Below are 24,564 nucleotides of genomic sequence, written 5' to 3'. Positions count from 1 at the left end.
ATCAAGTTACTCCATTCCCTCTTTCGTGGCCTTGACTAAATGTCACCAAAGGAGATAGCCGCGAGTTAATAGTGTTGCGCATGAACCTACAACCTGTTGTTTATCCATCAAACCACCCAGGGGAGGGATAAAAAATGAGAGATTGAAGAATAGAGAGATGTGCGCTGAGAGAAAAAGTGAGAAAAAGGGCTCTTTCATGGAAAAAAGAGCCCGAGGGCCGAGTGATGTGAGAATCACCAATCAGAAAGGGTGGGAAACAATACTCGGAGAAATTGACCTCTCGCTTTTGTAACATGTCCGAGTGTCGTGTCTTTTGTTTGTCTCGATTCTTGTCTTGAGTCATTTCAGGTGTCTGTGTTTGTCTTTAGGTTGTATACCTTTTGTTTTATATTGTTGAGTCTTTTTTTTGCTGTGTTCAATTGTTGGCTCAATACCCGATCGAGAACATTTCTTGATTTTCAAAATGAATCGCTTTGTGCTCAGAGTGCTGTGCCATCCTCCACATTTGTTCTTCCACATATGGAGCACCTGAGTATGTTTCAACTTGCTAATCCCATCTTTGCATCCCGTCTGTTCAGATCGAGTTGTTTGTTCAGGATTAGCTATATGCCAAATAAACCGAATGCTGTGTTATGGGTTGTGAGTTCAGAATGAGCAATATTCAGAATAGGCTGTGTATTCAGAATCAACAGTGTTCTGCATGGGCCGTATGACCAAAACGAACAGAGTACTGTGTTGTGAACGGTGTGTTCGAAACGAACACTCTATATGTTGAACATATTGAGAACTTGTGGTTAGTTCCATTTCCAGTGCCCTCCGGTGTTGATTTTGCAAAGTCACACCTGTATTACTTCAATTTCCTTATCGAGTTGTTGCTCATTTTCTTATCGAGTTGTTACTCATTGTGCTTATCGAGTTGTCGCTCATTTGCTTATCGAGTTGTTGCTCTCTACTTATTGAGTTGTAAACTTGTTAAGGCCTTATTTTTGCTTATTAAGTTAATTTGTTACGTTGGTCAACCTGACTCGGCAGTACATGCATGTTCAATTTCCAATTCAATTACATTGTTATGTAATATGATGCGATACGATGCGATGCGATGCGATGTACAAATGCAACACTTTTTCAGCAAAAAACTTGTTTCATTTCATCATCTTTTCAAATACATAGTTTTGAAGAAAACAAAACCTGTCTGCAGCAGTACAAAGCGCTCAAACTACTAGCTAAAAGGAAAATAAAGCAAAAAGAAAGAAACACAGCAAAAGTGTCACGCCCTAAACTCGCCCCTAGAAGTTTGGGCATGACCACTTCAGTAACGGACACTTAACCTTTTTTATATATATATATCATATGGGGCCTGAACGGAAGCATTAAATATCAAAATTTGACAATAGAAACAAACTCCATTGAGCTACTATTATCATGCCAGGATCATAAACTTTTAAGAGACAAATAAAATCTAAAACATACACCTGAACATCGGTTATATACATGCATATATACAGGCCCAGCCCTGTAATTGGGCATATATCAAAAACATTAGAGAACGAAGTGTTGCACACATGTCAACTTTAGGCCAACAACTAGAGTGCAAAACCAAAGTTCGTTAAAACTTCATGAAAATAAGAGCAGCTTCTCTTAGGCTTGGACATGGAAAGGTTGACCAAAGAGGACAAGCGTCATGGCTTAGGACTGACCACTTGGTTGGTTACCTATAGAAACAGACATAACATAGGGTGAGCCAAGCTCAGTGAATAATATGATACATAAATGCACAATTTAAACATAATACATAACAATGCATAAATAAATGCGAAGATCATGTAGTTAATCTGTTCCTGTTTTCATTTTAAGTGTCCTTAGGCCCCAATCGTGAGTCGTAATGGTTTTAAGCCCTTGAACACATTAACATTAAGCTTTTAAACATAATGGCATATAGCCCTTGTATACATGGCATGAAGCCCTTGTCAGAATGGCATAAAGCCCTTAACAGAATGGCATAAAGCCCTTATCAGAATGGCATAAAGCCCTTGAAACATATTGGCATTAAAGCCCTCGAAACATCTTGGCATTGAGCCCTTGAAAGATTGGCATGAAGCCCTTGGACATGCATATATGAACCCAAGAGGTGTCTTACACGGACTCTAGAGGTAACTCACAATGTAGCACTTAGTTCCGTGTAGCACTTTGTTTCATTTTCATAACAACTTATACGTATGGCTATAAGCCTCATAACTTTCATAGAATGGCTTTCAGCCTCATAACTTTCACATATGTATGGACTCAAGAGGTGTCTCACATGGACTCTAGCGGTGGCTCACAATGTAGCACTTAGTTCCAAGTAGCACTTTGTTCCATACCAATAATCATTAGGTCTTACAGACCAAACCATACATGTAATGTCATACCCCGGAAATAAATTCATACATATGCATTATGCTTGAATCATAAATAGAAATCAGAATTCATACTTGCTTATACTTGGCACTGTAATAGTGCTAGCAAATCAATAATAAGTAATTTTTTTTTGTTCGTTCCATAAAGGAATCCCCCAACATTGTGAACTTGTAGCATACTTGAACATGTACATACATAAACTGGTAACATACGTAAACTTGTATCATACTTAACCTTGTAACATACTTAAGCTTGTAACATACTTTAAACTTGTAACATACTTAAACTTGAACATACTTAAACTTGTAACATATTTAAACTTGAACATACTTAAACTTATAACATATTTAAACTTGAACGTACTTAATTATTTGAACCACGGTATTATTACCCCCGGGTAATGGCCGTGTGCTACGGATGTCATGAATACTTTACATTTATGGACATCTGTTCATTAATTCAAAACGTAACATATCAGAACATAGAACATTTCTTGTTATATCATGTCATCGTAATACACTTAGCAAAGACAGAACAGTTTACATTCTAACGCGGGTTACATAATGATATTAAACCTTTGTTTTCATGTCGTAGATTCTAACCGACCTCGGGTCCATACGTAACACAACAAGATAATCTTGGACTCATACAGATATCATTGTTTAAGAATGAACATAAGCTCCATTTATTCTTTAAGAAGAACATAACATGCTGATAAATAACAAAGCGTTAATACTTGTTATTGACAGAACAAAAGGGTTCCAAAGTCATACCGACGTACGCAAATCTTTCCATATTCATAGAAATTCATATTGATTTTCCCTTGTCATAAACGTTGATAACACTTACAAAGAACAGAGTGTTAGTGACAATAATGATCAACGATAATAAGATGTACATTTCTGTACTACTACTCACAGTGTTCAGGTGCTTGATCCGCCCCTGTAGCTAACCCTACAAAATTCACGTAATTCAAACATAATTCATCATAGTACAACACCATTCAATTCACTATGAGTCAACACAACATAATCCAACAAAGTCAATATCACTTAGTTCATCAACACCATTTGTAATTTAACATAATTCAAAATAAATCTTTGAATTCCATTTCAACATTCCAAAACCGAATTCATATCATCCATATCATTAATAGATTATTTCCCCAATTTTCTCTTCACATTATAGCATGAATCACAATGTTCATAACATCGTTCATTCGCAAATTTTAAACATAATTTTCAAACATTTCCAAATTCCAATTAAACTTGAACACATATAATTCAATACCTCAATTTCATTAATCTACTTTCAATTTGGGCCAATTCATTAGTTATCATCATTAATCAACCTAGGGTTTCAAGAAAAACCTTGAAATTTCAAGAAAAATCCAAATTTCTCAACCCATTATTTTTTTGTTCCAATTTCCTCATTGATTACAAGTCTAAGGTTCATAATCCATCACCTTAACCCAACAACTACATCCCCAACATTATAAACCGAAATCCCCCAATCTCAAGTTAGACATAATATGTTCAAAACTATAGATTTTGTATTTATATACTCAAAATACCATAAATCCATCCATGAATGCAAATATTGAAAGGGAATAAGGACTCCTACCTCAAGATTCAAGCAAGAAAAGCAAGCTTTGAGAAGAATCCTCCACAAATTCGAATTTCAATCGGTTGAAAATGTTGACCCTTTCTTGTTCTCCATCCTTGATGCAAGATCCATGGTGGATTTGTTGAGAAAGGTGGAGGAAATCAAGGTTTTGGGAGCTAGGGTTTCGGACATGGAAGAGGGGAGAAGAAGAGAGGAAAATAAAATGTAAGAAATGGGCCAAAAATCTCGTTTTTGAGCTGCTGTCCCGCACAGCCCGCACGTGCGGCGCTATTCCCCGCACGTGCGGCTCTGCTTCCAGCACAGATGTGAAAACTTCAAACAGGTATAACTCTTTCATCGGGACTCCGTTCTAGGTCGTTCTTGTGTCCAAATTGAAGCCCCACAAATAAGCTTTCCAATGGTTCTAACCTCATATTCAAATTCAAAGTGTAGAAAAAGAAAAGGGCAAATGAGTGACGGCTGATCGTAGAATACCTATCCGAATTAAATTCTTTGGTCCAATCTTACTTTACCATCATACCACCACCTCAATCAATACCCCAAAATAGATAAAAAACATTCTCAATTCCAATAGATATAGTTGAATTAAAACACATTAACACCTAATTAAATAAGGATGACTTTTTGGGTCATTACAAAAAGTCTGGGTCAATGTCAACTGGTCTCATGCATGGGAGTCTGTCCTCGTCCTCTTCCTAGACGAAGGTCCAGGAGCATCGTTGCCGGCTCCACCATCTGAGCTCGAGCCCGAATCATCTCCAGTGTCATCCTCCGATGACTCTACCTCTACCTCCATCTCAGACTTATCATCGTCCAGAATTGATGCCCGTGAGCTGCTACCAACATGAGTGCGCCCCGCCTTGGTGCGGGGGTGTACTGCGGTCCCTCGCCCTGCTCTCCCTCCTCCTCAAGTGGATGCAGCTGGTCCTGCTGGAGCACCCTCTGCAGCCGACATCTGGAATGGGGGCTGAAAAGGACAAATGGTAAATGCATCAGTTATGCTACGCCAAGTAGATTATGAATACAGAATACAGCATATGAGTACAGTGTATGAATGCTATGAGCAGTGTATCAGTGCAGAATACCGTGTTTGAATGCTATGAACAGTGTATCAGTGCAGAATGTCGTGTATGAATGCTATGAGCAGTGCATCAGTATAGAGTACAGTGACTGAGTGCAATGTATCAATGTCGTGAGTAATGCAATGAATAGTATGCGGGTTACAATGTATCAACGCCGTGAGGACTGTGTATCAAGTGCTGTGTTGATAATGCGATGCGTCAAATTATGTAGGGTTTGAGATTGTAGTCGAAAGAACTTTCCAGAATACTGTAAATAGCTAGCAGGTCGAGGCTCCGCTGCAATATCTCCATCACGGAGGCGGTCAACTCCAAAGACTGCCGAGTGTACTCAGCGGAAGTCTACAAGACTGTTAGAAACATCAGTATTCTACGAAATATCAAGAAAAATGCAATGAAATGACTGTACAAGATACAAAATGCAGTAGCGCATACCGGAGGCAAGCCGTAGAATCCGACTAGCTCGTGATCAGGCGGAGGGAGAGCGATGGGGATCTGGTAAGTCTCCCCACCTTGCCCTTGGCATGTCATCAAAGTAGGCAGCTCAGGCCACTCGGCTCCCTGCCCTCTCTGAGATCCACTCCTGCCTCGAGCCAAAGGTACCCTTGCTGCCCTAGGTGCCCCTACTCCAGCCACTGGCGCTGTGGGCCTCTCCCCCTCAGCTCGACGACCATTACTCAGAGGCCACATGATATAGGTCTGGATGTACTCCGCATAGTCACCCTCATCTACAAAGCGCTCATGGCTCCAGCCGATGGTGTAACTCCTTATCTCTGCTAAGGTGTATCTCTTAGTGACCCTCGCATGGGTAGGAGGAGGTGCTGGAACTGGCTGCTATGGCACGCCCAAGGTCTACCACAAGAAGCACTCCCCAAAGTACCACGCGCGGCAGACAGGGCCCTCTAATAGAACTCTGAATCGGGCCGTCTCTCAGGCACCAGCATACCGGTCCCGAACTGCATCAGGTAATAGAGCCCAAGGCTGCCAGGTAATCTGCAAATAAAACACAGTTTGTTACCTACTGATATTGAAAGAACAATGCAAAGCGAAGCTTAAATGAACTACAATGTTTGACATACCTCGGCTGCGGTGATGGTATCGAAGTAGCGGCGGAAGAAAATGCGGGACTCCCGTGGTCTCCGCTCGCACCTCATGCCGAAGCGGTGAGAGAATGGAACGCCAAGGGGCATCTCCTCCTCTGGCACTAGGGCAAGCCTCGGGAAGTAGGCATACACCCACAACTGTGCATCATGACAGAACACATATGTGCAGTATACAGATGTGAGCAGTATACAGATAAAGCAGTATGCAGATAAAGCAGAAAGCGGTATGTGCAGTGTATCGTGCGGAGTGTACAGTGTGTGAAGTGTACGGATAATGTGAAATAGAACTGAGTAAATAGAAAAGGAAATATGTACCTCCCAAGCTTCCCAGTAGCCTCCGAGCAACTGTTCGTTGAGGCGGGAGAACGAACTCATGTAACCATAGAGAGTGGCCAAGCCTGCGCCACGCCAGTCATAGCGACGGATCTGTCTCACATCCACCAGTGCACTCAGCAAGTAGAGGGCGATGGTGTTCGCCCAGTCGGCAAACAGAGTGGTCCCCAGCAAGAACATGATGAAGCCCCAGGCGTACCGCTCCTCCTCCTCCTGGGTAGTAGGTGCCTGGATCCGAAAATGGTCCTAGAACCATGAGTATCGCACGAACCCTACCCGAGCGAGAGGTGTCTGAGCGCCGAGTAGGTACATCTGAGCGGCGTCCCACTCGTCCATGTCAGTATCGAAGGGGATCGAATCACCCCCCACTCCGATGCCTATGAGCATGGAGAAGTCGAAGGGAGTCATCGTCATCTCCTCGGTGGCGAAAAGATGGAAAGAGTCAGTTGTGTCCCACCACCTCTCCACCAGAGCAGCAAGGAGAGGCCTACTCGCAGTGAGGTGCGAGAGTCCCATGCAAAAAGTCCCAAAGATAGCTTGGTCAACGATGCGACGAACTACATCGGGCAGCACCATGTACCAGGCTCTGGCGGCAACATTCCCATACCCCCGGAAGGCATGGGAATCCCCCTGTGGTCAAAACAAACATTTGCGAAGCAATGTTACAAATACAGTGTTGAATGTACTCAGAATTGATGAAAATACAGTGTGTGTACACGTGTTCAGATTCAAACAGATATTGAGTGCGGATGTGCTTGCAGTGAACTACAGCATGTGATGTATCAGTGTGTTTTAATGGTTCAGTTAAAATACAGTGTGTGTGAGCGTGTTCAGATTCAGACAGATATCGGGTGCAGGTGTGCTCGCAGTAAACTATAGCATGTGATGTATCAGTATGTTTGAGTGGTTCAGTTGAGAATACAGCATGTGTACATGTGTTCAAATTTAAATAGATATCGGGTGCATGTGTGCTCGCAGTGAACTACAGCATGCGATGTATCGGTGTATCCGGGCCAAACATTTAAAGAATAGAATCAACTATTGCAGTTATGTATTCTACTTTGCAGAAAATGAAACAGGGAAGAGTGTACCTTAGAAGCGCCGTAGGATAGATGTGACTCTGGCTCGCGTAGCAGAAGCTCTGATGGCGCGCCACCTGCATGGCTCCAGAAGTGGCGAAGGCTGTCAGGAGGAAGCATGTGTATCGCCGGCCTGTAGGTCGCCGGATTGAACAACCGGATGTAAAAAGGCAGGAGCTCGGCCTTGGGATCCACGTCCATCTCCGGGGGAGCCCCACCCTGTGGTATGTCGTCTGCCATCTCGAAGAGAGTGCAAAAATGGCCGGAAGTGCGAAAACCGGGCAAGAATGTGAAAAGTCTACTAAAAAGTCAACCCCGAGAGGGTGAAAAATGGGCGAAAAGCTCGGAGTGCGGAAAAGGCACGAGAATCAAGGTAAACTCGAGGGAAACAAACCCCGAGTGGTGGAAATCGAGAAAGAGACACCGAAAACAAGTTTTGTTCGGTTCAAAATGTGCGAAACGAGAAGGTGTTCGAGAATCGAACGACAAAACGGGCTAAAAAACCGAGGAAAATAGTGGATCAAAGCTTGGAAAATAACCTAGAGAGGGAAGGGAGGGATTTTCGACCAAGTGGCAGGTGTGAAATAAGGGCTTGAAGCCCTATATTTAAAGACCCGTAACGAATTGACAAAACTGCCCCGATACAGGCATTTTTGGCCGGTCGGCCAAATATTTGGCCGATGGCCTTGTTTTGTGGCCGGTGAATGGCCGGTCACCTTCTCCGGTTGCCGGTGAATCTCCTACACCCTTGTTTGGGTCATTGATGTGGTTTGGGACCTTTTTTTGGTCAAGACAGTGCAAGGAACTGCATTTTGAAGCTTAACCGGTCTCTGTGCCGTGTCTTCTGTGCGTAGCACTCGAATACGTGCAAGGTGTATCCTTTTCGTATCCTTTTTGTATCTTGCAAAGGTTCGGAAACTACTTCAAATACGTTGCATTGTTATGCATGTCTGCATGCGTTGTAGCGCACACCATCTCTTGCATTGTTATGCATGTTTGCATACGTTGTAGCACACAGCATCCCTTGCATTGTTATGAAAGTCTACACGCATTGTAACGCGCACAACTTGCATTGATATGCGCTGCTCATTTGCATTGTCATGCATTTCAAAAAACGCACGTTGTCGCGCATTCAAGTTCATTTGCATTGTCATGCATTTCAAAAGACGTGCGTTGTCACGCATTCAAGTTCATTTGCATTGTCATGCATCTCAAAAAACGTACATTGTCACACATTTTGAATTCATTTGCATTGTCGTGCATTCCAATAGTATGCATCGTCATGCATTTCAATAAGTCATGCATTGTCATACACTTCAATTACACGCATTGTCATGCATCTTTCATCTACATTTCAGTTCATGCATTGTCATGCATTCTCATTCATGCATTGTCATGCGTGTCTCATTTCGCATTGTCATGCATCTCCATATCGCGCATTGTCATACATTCCCTTATCACGCATTGTTATGCATTACATGCATTGTCATACACTTCAATTACACGCATTGTCATGCATTTCAATAAGTCATGCATTGTCATGCATTTCAATTACATGCATTGTCATGCATTTCAATTACATGCATTGTCGCGCATTTCAGTTCATGCATTGTCATGCATGTCTCACTTTGCATTGTCATGCATTTCCTTACCTTGCATTGTCATGCATTTCTCTCATCGTGCATTGTTATGCACACCGCATTTGCATTGTCATGCATTTCCTTATCATGCATTGTCATGCATCTCCTTACTTTGCATTGTTATGCATTTCAATTACATGCCTTATCATGCATTCCTTTATCACGCCTTGTCATGCATTTCCTTATCATGCATCGTCATGCATCTCCTTACTTTGCATTGTTATGCATTTTAATTACATGCATTGTCATGCATTTCAGTATATGCATTGTCATGCATTTTCCTACCTCGCATTGTCATACACGTTTCATTTGCATTGTTCCCGCTACACACATTGCATGCGTTTCCGCATGTGCTTTACTTACATGTGTTCATACCTTGCTTGCTTTACACATTACATGCGTTTCCGCGTATGCGTTACTTATATGTGTTTATGCATCCTCCCGTCCACCCGCGTTGTTTCACATTCTTAGGTTGCATTGTCTTGCATCCTCCCGTCCACCTGCATTGTTTCGTATTCTTAGGTTGCATTGTCTTGCATCCACCCATCCACCCGCATTGTTTCGCATTCTTAGGTTGCATTATCTTGCATCCTTCCGCACACACATTGCATGCGTTGTCGCGTTATGCTTTACTTATATGTGTTCAAGTTTCTATACACATTGCATGCATTGTCACGTTATGCTTTACTTATATGTGTTCAAGTTTCTATACACATTCCATGCGTTGTCACGTCACGCTTTACTTATATGTGTTCAAGTTTCTATACACATTGCATGCGTTGTCGCGTCGTGCTTTGCTTATATGTGTTCAAGTTTCTATTTGTCGCGTCGTGCTTTACTTATATGTATTCAAGTTCCTATACACATTGTATCGTCGTCGCGTTATACTTTACTTATATATGTTCAAGTTTCCATAAACATTGCATGCATTGTCGCGTTTTGCTTTACTTATATGTGTTCAAGTTTCTATACACATTGCATGCGTTGTCGCGTTATGCTTTACTTATATGTGTTCAAGTTTCTATACACATTGCATGTGTTGTCGCGTCGTGCTTTACTTATATGTGTTCAAGTTTCCATACACATTGCATGCGTTGTCGCATCGTGCTTTACTTATATGTGTTCAAGTTTCCATACACATTGCATGCGTTGTCGCGTTATGCTTTGCTTATATGTGTTCAAGTTTCCATACACATTGCATACGTTGTCGCGTTATGCTTTACTTATATGTGTTCAAGTTCCTACACACATTGCATACGTTGTCTTGTTATGCTTTACTTATATGTGTTCAAGCTCCTTTATTTTCACACATTGTACATGTTCTCGCATGTGCTTTACTTACATGTATACTCTTCCTCACCTCCACACATTGCACGCGTTGTCACGTGTACTTTACTTATATTTGTTTGTGCCTTCATAGCATTGTTATACTTGTTTCAAATTGCATTGTTATGCACACACTTGGGTTACGTTGTTATGCACCCCTCTCACCCGCATTGTCATGCACCCCTTCGCTTGCATTGTCACGCACCATTCAATTGCATTGTTATGCATGTTTCTAACAATGTTGTAAATGTAAGTTTTCCTTCTCTTTCTTTTTCAGGCACGATATTGTATGTACGGTTCATTTGAGGCTGGCACGACTAGACAAACCGGACATGAACGATATTGTATGTACGGTTCTTTTGAAGTTGGCACGACCAGACGAACCACACAGGTATTATATTCTCCGCATCAAACGTAGCGAGAATTACATAATTCTCTTACATCATTTCTGCATTGTAATGTAGCTTGGTTCTTGCATAAAACTGTTGCATGTTATGCTTCGTTACAGCTTTTTTTGCATGATCATAAGTTATGCTCAGCTTTGTGCATTATCTTGCATCTTGCTCCTGCCTTTGGGCGCATATCTTTATTAGTAGCTTGTATGCTTGTCTAAGTCTTCGGCCTTGTCAAAAATGTGTCGTCTCTGGGCTTTGACACTCACTCCCGTCATTGTTATGGCTTTCGAGTTCTGTCAAAGAGGGGCAACTGTAGACACCCCATTTTTGACCGTCCTCAAGACTTGGACGTCATCGTTTGAACACTCGGTGATCATCCATGTTCATATTCCTTTTGAGTTCTCGGAGGTCTCGGTTACGCCCCTTGCCTTAAGATCTCTCGACTTGCTTGTTTTGTGTTTGGTTTTGCACCAAACACTTGTTGTTTTGCTTCTGAGGGCAGGGAATGGCTTGTTGGTCATCCCCACACCTCACCGGCCATGGCTTGAGACCACCGGCCCTGTTTTGTTGCTACCGGCCATTGGTGATGGCCGGTCAGCACTATTTATGGTCGGCCGACCATTGTTTTGGTCAATTGGCCTTTTTTGTTGGTCGACCACTGTTCATCTGCTTTTGGCAGATATTTTGTGCCAACTGGCACAGCTGGCACGCACAAGGGTAAGAACCTTACCCCTTTATTCCCCATTTTTCCACAAGCTTTTGACCTATCTTGCATCAGTTTTTAAGCATAGTGTATAACTAATAAAAGTTCTGTTTTTACTTGCTTTTGATCTTTGTTTAAGGTCTCTTTGAGATTTGGGGTTGTTCCCCCGCTCTAAGGCCTTGTTAGGCCTTGTTTTAGGCCATCTATTTTGGCCCTTGCTTTAGTCTTTGCAAGACCTCTCTACCACTGAAATCCTGGGGATTTTCAGTGGTGAAGAGGTAGTTTTGGTGTCCTAAATGGGAGAGGGTCATCCCCTCTCCATGTTTTCTTTGATGCTCACACAAATGGCTTGTGTTGTAGCTTGTATGCCTAGCTTGCTTTAGCTCCATTTCAATGCATATTAGGCTTTGTTTGCCATGATATAGCACTATTTTAAGTTGGTTTAGACACACCATGCATGCTTTGCATACTTGTCTTGTAATGCCACGAAATTACATTAACATGCATCGTGATGTACCATGACTTTTTAGCATGATTTTGGCTTAGCTTTGTGAAGCATTTATGCATGTTTTGGTATGCTTAAAGTCTAATTTTGGTTGTTTGGGTCATCCATGATTTTCTTTGTCTAGCTACCGTACAACCTAGCTTGTAGGCTTTGAGTATTGGAACCTCTAGCATGCTTTACTTGCATTATTTCAGTGACTTGGAGTCACTTACCATGTCGTTTCAGTCCATATGGCATGCTTGTTTACTCACAATTGATGCTTCTTTAACGTCTTAAAGAGTGTGTGTTTTATGCTCCATGTTTGTGCCGTTGTGTATACCATCATGCGTAGGCATTTGGGATGCCATCTAAGTGTGTCTTTGGCCTTGTTTTGGTCTGCCTTGGGACTGTTTCGAGTCCCTTTGGCGCTTCGAGACTCAGTTGACATGGTCATGGCTTGAGCCCCTTGGCTAGCCTTGAGCCTTGGACCTTGTTGCATGCTTTGCTTGATTTGTTTAGTTGGTTTGGCACCTTTTCTAACATGATTTCAGAGCTTACAATGTATGTCATTTGTCCATGTTTGTTCCTTTTAAGTGTGCTTAAAAGTTGTTTCTTTATGCTTAAGTATTGGACCATGTATGCATGCATGTTTATATGTACACTTACCTCCATTTCCTTGGCATATTGGCCACTGTTTTGGACCTATTAGAGAGCTATCCATCTTGGTGTAAGTCCATCCTTCGCATGTTGTTGCATGCTCGCCTTGCGTGTTGTTGCATACTTGGCCTATCGCATGTTGTCGCATGCTTGAATCACATTGCATTTGGCATGCATTTTCTTTGTTAAGTTGCCTTACATGCTTCCATGCTAAGTCCCCTTTACATATTGTTGCATGTTTGTCATTAGCATGGTTGTTACATGCCTCGCATGCTTGTTTGCTTAGGTTGTGTGCCTTGTACACATTGCTTGTTTGTATGTTCATGTTGCATACTTAGCTTGGATGCTTAGGATGCATAACATTGCGCATATCATGCATGCCTTGCCTCTTGATCAAGCATGATAGAGGTTGGGTCCTTTATGTGTTTTGTGTGCATTCCATTTGACATTGAAATTGTACACTTTGGCCTCTTGGACCATCATGCATTGAAATGCGTGATTGGTGGTCTGAGGGTCGAGGACCAAACTCCCTTGATTCATAACATGATAGGGAGGTTGGTTGTGCAAAGATTTGCTTTAAGATACATTGCCATGCCTGGTCTGTCCTCTGCTGCTGTTAAAACAGGGTTCTGTAGGAAGATATGGTCGATCGACCATTTTCAGTGCCGATTGACTAATAATGGATGGCCGAGAGCCTTACATCTGGTCGATGACCACTTTCTCATGGCCGGTGACCATTCCTCTTGGCCGGTGATATTCCACAATGATCAGGGAGTGATGCTGAAGCATCCTTGGGACTTGTACAATTTTCAGAGGCATAAAAGAGTGAAAACAGAGGCAGCTTGTGCATGGTGGTGGATTTCCGAGCGGAGCCGCGCACGCATGCATTGGACCTTCTTCTCGAGGCTGTTTTACCGCTTTATTAGCTTAGTTAATTTTCTTAACTAGTTAAGTGGTCTGTAACTATTTAATTAGCTTGTTAGTTAGTTAAATTTGTATTATTCTTTTCGTCCCTCCGAGAGAGAGCGAATTGTATAATAAGCGTGCGTGTGTGTGATGCATGTCTTCCAACCCCCATTTCTTTCTCCCTTTTATTTAACTGCTTACGATGGTTAGTACTAGGGCATATTTCAATTAGCGTCCTTATGCTATGCAGGCATGCATCAATTCATTCATATTGCATGCACCGGGCTCGGCGCATCATACTAACTGCTTAGTACTTCAAATCCAACTTAAATATGTGTATCGAGTTGTTGCATTTCACATGCCATCCATAGATTAGCCAAGCCTATTCTAGCTGCATTTTGTATGCGATGCATTAGCCACTTTAACATGGACTTGGATCATACATTTGATTTTTAACATGTTTCTTGTTTTGGCTTGGAGTACTAGGTGAGTATTTATGCTTTAGCATCTCGCATGAGTATGAATGTTAACATGAAAGCATGCTTGCCATGAGGCTAACCGCTTAGTTGATTTACTGCATGAAATGCCTGTAGGTGAAGGTTGGATTGCGTGAATTGGAATAATTCGTCGAAATCCGTGTTTTAGCATACTTGCAAGTAGCAAACCTCAAATCGTTTCCAAACAAACGGGTATGTGATACATTGTTCCAAATTAGGCGATCTAGTCTATACTTTTGTGTTGTGCGCATCACATAGTAAGATTAGCTAAACAACCGGAATAGGAATGAATAATGTTTTCAAAACTAGATATCATGGTTAATAGAGGCCGATCTTTGATCGGGCGAGCAGGGGTGCTCATAGCTAACCTTCCCCAATCGTACCCAAGTTCCCGAGCCGAGACAACTTTTTGATGACGGACACGTGGCCTTAGGAAAACGAGTCAGGGTTTCCTAAATTCCCCCATAAAAAATATTTAGGTGGCGACTCTGTATCTGGCAAAGCAGTCCATGTTTGGCACTTCTTTCTAAAAATCTGATTTTCAAAACGATTTGCCGGATTTGGACTCTTTGGTGATTTATTAATCTCAGATTGCACATTGTGAGATCAGATTAAGAACCGTGACAATTTGAGTCCGAACTGTAGTGAGCCCAAACGAACAGAACGGGATTCCCTCCCGGGACGTTCGGGGACGTCTACACTTGGACTTCCTCCAAAGGGCCAATGCTCGGCTCTGGGATGAAACCTACTTCGATGGTCCGTTTAATCTCTGAGTTAATGGCGGAGGCTAGGCAAGCCAGGGCATCTGTATGTGTGTTCTGATCACGTGTTATCTGATTCAATTCATGATGGTCAAATTTTGTAAGCAATGAGTTAGCCGTTTTCTTGTAAGCCGTCATACAGTCATTTCTTGCCACGTACTCGCCCTTCAGTTGATTGATCACCAGTTTTGAATTGCAAAACACAAGCAAACGCCGAGCACCCAGAAGTTGTGCATTCCGCAAACCGGTTAGAAGGGCTTCATATTAGGCTTCGTTATTTGATGTTTCGAAGCCGTGCATGATGGCCTGCTCAATTATTGCGCCGTTGGGAGCCATGATTACTACTCCAGCTCCACTGCCCCATTGATTGGATGAACCATCACAGTACAACTGCCCAATGTCCTTGACATAAATTCTCCAGTTCGGCTTAGGTCGAATTTCGTCAGACTTAAAGTCAGAAAGACCCCCAGTGAATTCAGCAACAAAGTCGGCAAGCACTTGTCCCTTGATTAAGGTTCTAGGTAGAAACTGAATATCGTACTGGCTGAGTTCAAGAGCCCACTTTGAGACGCGTCCTGATGCTTCTGCACTACGTAGTATTGATCGAAGAGGGTAATCTGTTAGCACCCTGATGCTATGCCCCTGGAAGTAATGCATCAGTTTTCTTGCCACCATGACTAGGGCTAGGATGAGTTTTTCCAGCGGGAGGTAGCGTGTTTCAGCGTCAACCATTGCCTTGCTCATATAATACACTGGCCACTGCTCTCCCAGCTCCTCCTTTATCAGTACGGCGCTGACGGCTCGGTCAGAAACTGCCAAATACAAAATGAGCGGGTCACCTGCCGAAGGTGTTGTCAAGAGTGGCACTGATCGGAGGTAGGTCTTAAGGCCGTTGAAAGCGGCTTCACACTCGGCGGACCATTCGAAAGCCTTGCCCTGCCGTAGAGTATGAAAGAATTGTCGGCAGCGATCTGTGGACCAACTTATGAACCCGTTGAGTGCGGCAGCCATCCCCATCAACTTTTGAACCTCTTTCACTGAACGAGGGGAGGCGAGCTCCAAGATTGTTGTGATTTGCCTCAGGTTGGCTTCGATTCCTCGGTGGTTGACAATATAACCCAAGAATTTGCCAGATCCGATCCCAAATGCACATTTGGAAGCGTTCAGCTTCATTTTGTATTTGCGTAAAATGTCGAATGTCTCTTCCAGATCGGCTAGATGAGTTTTCTCTTCTTTGGACTTGACCACCATGTCATCAATGTACACTTCCATATTGTGGCCGAGTTGCTCCTTGAACATGGCAGTGACCAGTCTTTGGTAAGTTGCCCCTGCATTCTTCAGCCCAAAAGGCATAACCTTATAGCAGTAGGTTCCTCTTAGGGTGAGGAATGCAGTTTTGTCTTGGTCCTCCGGATGCATGGCGATTTGATGGTAGCCTCTGTAAGCATCGAGGAAGCTCATACGCTGATGGCATGCCATCGCATCTACAAGTTGCTCAATTCTGGGTAGGGGAAAACAATCCTTGGGGCAGGCTTTGTTTAGGTCCGTGAAATCAACGCACACTCGCCAACTCCCATTTTTCTTCTTCACAACCACAGTATTAGAGAGCCATATAGGGTAGGTCACTTCCCTAATTGCCCCGGCGTCAAGCAACCTGTCAACCTCTTCAATGATGGCGACAGTGTGCTTTGCGGCTGACCGCCGACTTTTCTGAATGATCTGCTTGCATTTAGGGTCAACATTCAAACGGTGCTGCAAAACAGATGGATCGATACCCGGCATCTCGTATGGAGTCCACGCAAAGACATCAAGGTTACTGAGCATGAAGGATATTACCTGCTGTCTGTCGGCTTGATTCAGGGAGGCGCCGACCATGAAGAATCTGTCTGGGTTTCCATCGATTTCGACTCGATCTAGGGCTTCCGCGGCCTTTTCATTTAGGAACCACCCAATGTCATCGAGGCTCTCCCGATCCGGCACCTCAATAGAATTCACTTGCAATTCCTTTGACATCTTTCCAGCAAGGAGTAACATGCTTGTGCCGATTTTTGGAAGCCACGGATTTACTCAATGTCGCGTTCTGTCGGGAAACATAGTAGCTGATGATAGGTGCTTGGCACGTCCTGCATAGTATGCAACAAAGTTCGCCCCATGATGAGATTATACGACGATGGCAGCTTGGCGACCAAGAATTCCACATCCACTGTCCGGGAGCCCACTTGAACAGGCAATGTGATTTTCCCCAACAGGTATTCTGGGTTGGCGTTGAAGCCGAATAGTGGATAAGGAGTCAGAGAGAGATCAGATTTGGAGAAGCCGAGTTTGGTGAATGTCTTATAATACATGACTTCTGATGTGCTCCCCGGATCAATGAGTACGCGTTCAACGGTAAATCGGTTTACGCGTAACTCGATTACCAAGGGATCAACGTGAGGAAGAGTCACTCCGACCAAATTTGAGTCATCGAAAGCAATGCTCGCAGCTTCATGGGGCCGTTTAGCCAGAGTGAGTTGATTTTGAGGGTCGGGATTTGACTGAATAGTATGCATTGCAGATGACATTGGCAGGCTGTATATCATGTAGATCACGCCGAGTGGAGCTAAATCTTGTCTTATGGCTATTGCTTTGGTTGAGTTGCCTTTTCGAACGAACTCTTGCAGCCGACCCTCTTGTATCAATTCCTCCAGATGATCCTTCAATGCATAATAACTCTCAGCATCATGGCCATGATCCTTGTGATACTCGCACCGCCTATCCCGTCTTCTCATGTCAGGAGGTCCCACCATTTTGGACGGCCATTTGAAAAACAGAAGATGTTGGACCTTGGACATAAAAACACCGATTGGTCCTGACAACTCCATATATTTTTTGCCGGCGTGCCTTGTGCGCCTGCTATCGACTTGTAGTTGTTCATTTGCTCGATGGGAGCATTGGTCGCTTGATCGGCGAGAATCCTGTCTCTTGTCTCGCTTAGCCCAATGCCGTGGTTCAGGGCTCTGAGGTGGAACAGAATTTAGCGGCTGAGCAATTTCAGAAGGGGCCGTCTTGTTGGCCATGTTTTCGGCTTTAACCCGCAAGGCGTCATCCTCTACTTTGCAGTATTCCTCAACCTTCTTCATCAACGACCAGACTATTTTAGGGGGTCTTCTAGTCAAGGAGTTGCGGAGAACACTGTCAGGATGCAAATCCATTTTGAAGGCATCGATGGCCATGGAGTTGTTGCAAGTGTCATCAACAAGATTAAAGCACTCCCAATAGCGCAATGAATACGCCCTTGGTGTTTCTCCTGGCTGGATCTGCATTGCCCAGAGAGAGTCGGCCTATTTCTGTTGGACCTCGTTGGTGATGAATCTTGCCCTGAAGGATTTTTGTAACTGATGGAAGCTCTTAATAGATGCCGACTCCAACTTATAATACCATCTGACTGCCAACGGTCCCAAACTGCTCGAAAATATTCTGCACATGAGAGCTTCGTCGTCTGCATGCAACGTCATGGCTTGCTTGTAATGGCAAATGTGATCGATGGGGTCTGATTTACCATCGTACAAGGTGAATGACGGTGCTTTGAATTTCTTGGGTAGCACTACCCTTGCAATCCGTCATACAAAGGGATCGTGCTGGTCTTCTTCGTCCGAACTGTTTCTTCTTCGCCTATGCCTTATACGTGGATTCTCTTCAAATGAATTGGTGGTTTCGTGTTGTCCCTTCTTCTTGGGCTCCGGGGAGAATGAGTCGGAGTCGCTATCAGTGTCTTGTTGTCGGGCTCAAGGTCGTCGACCACCTGCCCTCAGAGGTCATTCCGGATCTGGACGTACAGCTTGTTTGGACTTCGCCACTTACAAGGCCAAATCCTGACGGAGACGTTCGTTCTTAGCGATCATGTTCTCCAACCTCTGCTCGTTTTTCTTTGCTTGTTCCATGATCGGTTGCATTGTCTCATGCGCTGAAGTCAAGGGTGAGGCGAAGTTCAAGGCGCGTCTTACGGCGATAGTCTCCGGTCCAAGCATGTTTGTTGGGGTGAGGTCGTCTCTCTATGTGGTTTCGTCAGTGACTATCGGAGGGTCTTCCGTTACGCCCGCCATGGATGTATTTGAGTATTCCCGCAGATGGTGCCAATTGTGGGGAAAGTGGTTTGGAAATACTCTTCAGATCATGGGGGACACTCGTGATCCTCAGCTAGTCGCCTGAAAAGGAATGAACAATTCGGTCGGGGGTGCCGGAATTAGCACTCCGACGGATAAGTTAGTGTATACTCTCTTGATTGCTTGTAACTTAAGTTAAGCATACTAGTTCTCACATACCTTCCTCTGTCTGATGATCCTGTATTTATATTATTTCCTTTGGGCCGTAGGGCCAGGCCCATCCTCGATCCTTTATATGTACTTCTACTCGGCCTTTGTTCTACTGGTTGGAACGCCGATTACTTTATTCGGCTCTTCAATTGACTAGGATCAATACCGAATAAAGGTTATGTCCCAGACTGGACTCATCTTTTCGTCCCTATTGATCCAATGAAATTCGGCTCCCACATCAATCAACACAAATGAAAAAGGAAGTCGTTGATCGGCAACCTCTATATCACAACCCCGACACCCCTGTTTCAAAATCATTTAACCACCAATAGGCGATTGTAAACAGATGGGAGATGCAAACTGAGCCAACTCTAACCCCAAAACTGACACAAATGCCGACGAAATAAATGAATGGGATGCACTCGTATCAATCAACACATTAGCAACTGAATTGTAGAGCAAGAAAGTACCTCCCACTACTGAAGGTCCTCGTACTAGGTCCGGCGTGGTAACATCATACACACGCCCTGGAGGCCTCTGATCTACTTGGTTACCCTTGGGTGCATAGGACTAATACATTGATTGAGCCGAAGAGGCTCCCTGATTGGTCCTCGAGGCCTGTGCTACCTGTGTTGGCTGGTGGCTCTATGTCTGTCTTGAACCAGATGCACCAAGTGTGCCACCTAACTGTGGGAAAAACATCATCACGCGCCCCGCCTGCCCACACTGATAACAAGTGAGCGACTGGTAGAACGAGCTGAAGACGATGCTGCTCAGTGCCCTCCTCCTCTCTGGCCCAACAGACCACATTTGAAACAAGTCCTTCTGCATTACGGTCTCCAGATGAGCCGACGCCTCCACAAGGCATCCATACTCCCTAATCATCGACCTGACCTCTTTAAACATGAGCCCAGTCCTCAACCGCTTCTCAAACTCCAGACAATGGAGCTCCTTGGTCACCACTAACTCCGGTGCAAACCTCGACAAACTGGTGAATGTGGCCACAAACTCAGCCACTAGTGTGTTCAACTGCACCAACTTAGAGAACTGGTCTCTTAACTTCTCCCTAACTAAGGGATGCAAAAACTTATCATGGAAGGTGTTGACAAAAGCCTCCCAAGTCCCTCCAATGCACCCTCACACATATTTCCACCATTGACCCGTGGCACCCTTCAAGTGGAAGGACGCCAAGGTCACTCTCAAACCCCCGTCTTCAATGTTGAGCATCTCAAACATCTTCACCATCTGCTCTAGCCACTCATCCGCTTTTAGTGGCTCCTTGGGATCACCCAAAAACTCATCTGAATTAGACTAAAAGAACTCTTGTTTTAGGAGGATGGCCCTACCTCAGCTACATGGGCCTGGACTTGATTCTCAGCCCTGAGAATGTCCATAGATTCCCTTAATGCTCTGGCCATTTCGCAGGATAAGGCACTCATGGTCTGCTGACCAACTGGTTCGACCACATTAGCCTAACCAACACCCTCCTCTTGTGCCAGAATATCATCTAATATCGACATCTCTTACCGTATAGGCCTACCACGACGACCACCGCGCCTATGACAACCACTACGTCCTAATACGATGGACAACAGTAATTCACTCCACGTAAGCACGTATTCACATAAACACATATGAATTTCATTTCTGGATAATGACAGTCCTGCGGCATTGCTAGAGTTTCGGTTAGAAACAGCAGTGATCAAGTGCTCTTCTAACAGGACTTCTAAGAACCCGTGGACTCAATCAACATCTGAGAAATTTAATCCCATACCCATATAATCACATAAGTACGTTATCATATAAGCATATATCATTCACACTTACGTCTATAGCAAGCGAGACAAACCCGTTGTGGTACTAACCACTTCCTACATACCCAAAGTATTCAAACTCGATACACTCTGATACCAAGTTGCAAACGCCCCCCAAAAAAAGCAACTAATCCAACTCATAAGAGAAGTGAGTATAATAGAATTGGTATGCTTTCATTCATCAGAGTTCGTATTACAAAAGATAACACATGCAATATACATTCATAAATGTTCAGCCTGAATCTATAGCATGTAATACTAGTTAATATTCGACAAAATAAATGCCCTATGAGCTTACATCTTTCCAAGACATTGCTTGGTTACAACAAAAGGAAGAGTCTAACTCAATACAACTTAGCCCTTGGCTATACAAAATAAATAAAATAAAATGGAACCTCCAAGTCTCCCCAAACTACTGTCTCAACGGAGGCATATCTCTAACACCTGAAAAAGGTTCCCTAGTAGGGTGAGCCAAAGCCCAGTAGAAACATATTAACACAATATATGAGAATTAACGAGATAGAAGTATGATGCACATGTTCATTGTCCTATGACAAAATCTTTATAACCCTTTCCAAAACCATGTTATGCCAAACTCGCACCTCAATTCATTCATTTTGGTTCAATAGATACATCTACTGCATTTAACCCATCAACAGAGGTTACACCTCATAAGCTTCCAACAGATAAAATTATCATACAAAAACATTCACTTCTATTTGCCATTTTACGAAAATTTCATCCGCGAGATTCGGCACCCATGTATACAAATGGTTTTTGGGACTTTCACCCTGGACACACAGGCCAACTTAGTTTAATGGAGTCTATCCGCTTTCTTCTCCTCAAAACATGGAGTACATTCCATTTCTCCTCCCAAATATCATACATAAACAATGTATGTCATTCATAATTATATTCAATGATAATGGCTGAGGGATTGGTTTCAATTCGCCTAATCCACATGCAATGCCTACAACAATCAAAGCTATCCTCTACCGATAGCCCAATACAGTTATTTCTAAATAGATATTCAATCTCAAGACAAATAATTTATTCCAAAATTTCCAAAGCTGAGAGATAATACTTACCCAACTCCACCATCTATTTCAACGTTCATTCAATTTCATATTTACAAGACTAATCTCATTTATTTATAGAAAATAAATATTTGAAATTATTTTAGGGCAAGCTTCCCTTTTTTCAAATATAAACCCAAGGCCAAAATCAACTATATTAAAACCATAACACCTCATATTTAACCCCATAACCATTTCCATGACACTCACATAGAAACCCCTTTTTTCAAACTTGAATCAAAACCCTACGTTTGCTCAAAACATCTCCAAATCTCACCATTTTCACACAACAACCTATAACCAAGTTAAAACTCAGATTAAAGTATAGAGAGTCCTTACCTCAAGTTTAGAAGATCAATGAAGCAAGGACGAAACTTCTACGACGCCAAAACCAAACTCTAAGCAGATCAAAACGGAGCTCTCAAGATGCTCTATCCTTTTCCCAAAGACAATAGGGCGGAGAGATCAACAGATCTAGGAGAAAATGTAGAGAGAGAGAGAGAGAGTATTTTAGAGAGAGAGTGTTTCACTTTAGGGTTTTTGGAAGAAAAGATCTAAAAAAGTGATGTAAAATGTCCTTTTCGTGATTTGATATACGCAAAGTCCACTTGAGCACAAGAGTTGATGCTCGAGCGGCAGACACAATGAACAAGACGCTCATCGCTCAAGCGCAAGAAGTGGCGCTTGAGCATAGAAAACACACATCCAGTAGTTTTACAGACAACAGACCAACGCTCGAGCGCAAAGAAGGCCACTCAAGTGCCCACCCGCTCAAGCATAGGAAACGTTGCTCGAGCGTGGAAATCACTTTCTCAGTAGTTTTGCAGACCTGCAAAGTATTGAGAGTTCGCAAAGCCCGCTCAGGTGCGAGAAGTGCTGCTCGAGCGGAGGAGCAAAACAGCAAAGCCTGCTCGAGCGCAAGAATGGCTGCTCGAGTGGAGGAGTAAAAATCAGGGCAAAAAAGCTTTGGAGAAACAGCCAACGTGTTCTAAACACACAACTACAAACAAATAACCAAATTTAAGGGGGATTAAGAGGAAAACCACAATGAACAACATTCAGAAACTATAAGTCCGAGTATAGAATGTAACAAGAGTCCGGTTAAAACCAGAATCGCTATAGTTTTGGTCCCTAAAGTATGCATTTTTTTCATTTTAGTCATCAAGTTTTAAGTTTTGTCATTTTGGTCTTCAAAATTGTCAATTTGAGTTAGGACCCAATTGATTCAAATAGGTAACTTCGAGGAACAAAATGACAAAATTTAAAACTTGATGGACTAAAATAACAAAAAAATGTATACTTTAGGGACCAAAACTGTCTTTATTTTCTGTAACGCCCCACTTTTTATTACTCGGAACCCATTACTAGATTCATTAAGTTAATTCAATTTTGCAGATAACATTCAGAAAACTCTTTACATCCACAAGTAAGAATAAATAGAGATTCTCTCATCTAAGTGCAAATTAAATGCAGCTTGAGCATAACTAAATAAATTGCCCGTAGGCTTACATCATTAAAGTAAAAGAAAGGGTTTAACCCTTTTACATCAAAGGCATTCTGTCCACAAATATAAGGCCTCGTGGCCAACACGTAAAGAAAATCCATGACCTTGAAACACTTCTCGAAGTTCACTTAAAAAAGATTAGCAACGTGGGATGAACATAAAGTCCAATAGGGATCTCAACATGATCCTAAACAATAATAACTTATAGATAGCTATGATCATGAATGCATCACATTGCGCCATAGATATATATTATGACGGTTTATAACCAAAATCTACATACATGGATACCTTTATTTTTAAAATACTCCGATTTATTCAACAATACATCAATTCACGTTTACATCTCATTTTCCCATCTTTAGTAGAATATTACAGTATAAATTATCTTGCCTTTGAAACAAATCACAATGATCCGATTTTCTTTTCCTTGTTTCTTACAACCTCAATTCACAAATACTTTCATTACATTTCCATGTCTTCAAACCCAAGGTTGGGGAAAATATTATCAATAATCAACTTGATACACCCACATGTACACATAACCATTTAGCGCAAGAGATGAAATCAACACACATCTAGTCACTATCTCCTCAACCTGTATGACAACTCGATCTCCTAGAACCACAATTATCACAACACAAGACATATCACAGTCATATTGAAACAAATATAATGAACATTCTACTTTACCTACCTCAAGCACGATAAACCAACGGTACATCATTTCACAACAAAATGCTAATTTTCTAAACACCGGCTGGAAGGTAATGGTACCTCTGCCAAGTTCTCCAGGCGCTAGCTGGAAGGTACTGGTATCCCTCATTCTTAGTGCGGCCAAGTTCTCCAGGCGCTAGCTGGAAGGCACTGGTATCCCTTATTCTCAGCGCAG

The sequence above is a fragment of the Camellia sinensis genome, chromosome 7 (genome assembly GCF_055761805.1).
Source record: "Camellia sinensis isolate YWXY chromosome 7, ASM5576180v1, whole genome shotgun sequence".
NCBI classification, from domain to species: Eukaryota; Viridiplantae; Streptophyta; class Magnoliopsida; order Ericales; family Theaceae; genus Camellia; species Camellia sinensis.
This window is presented reverse-complemented; position numbering follows the sequence as displayed.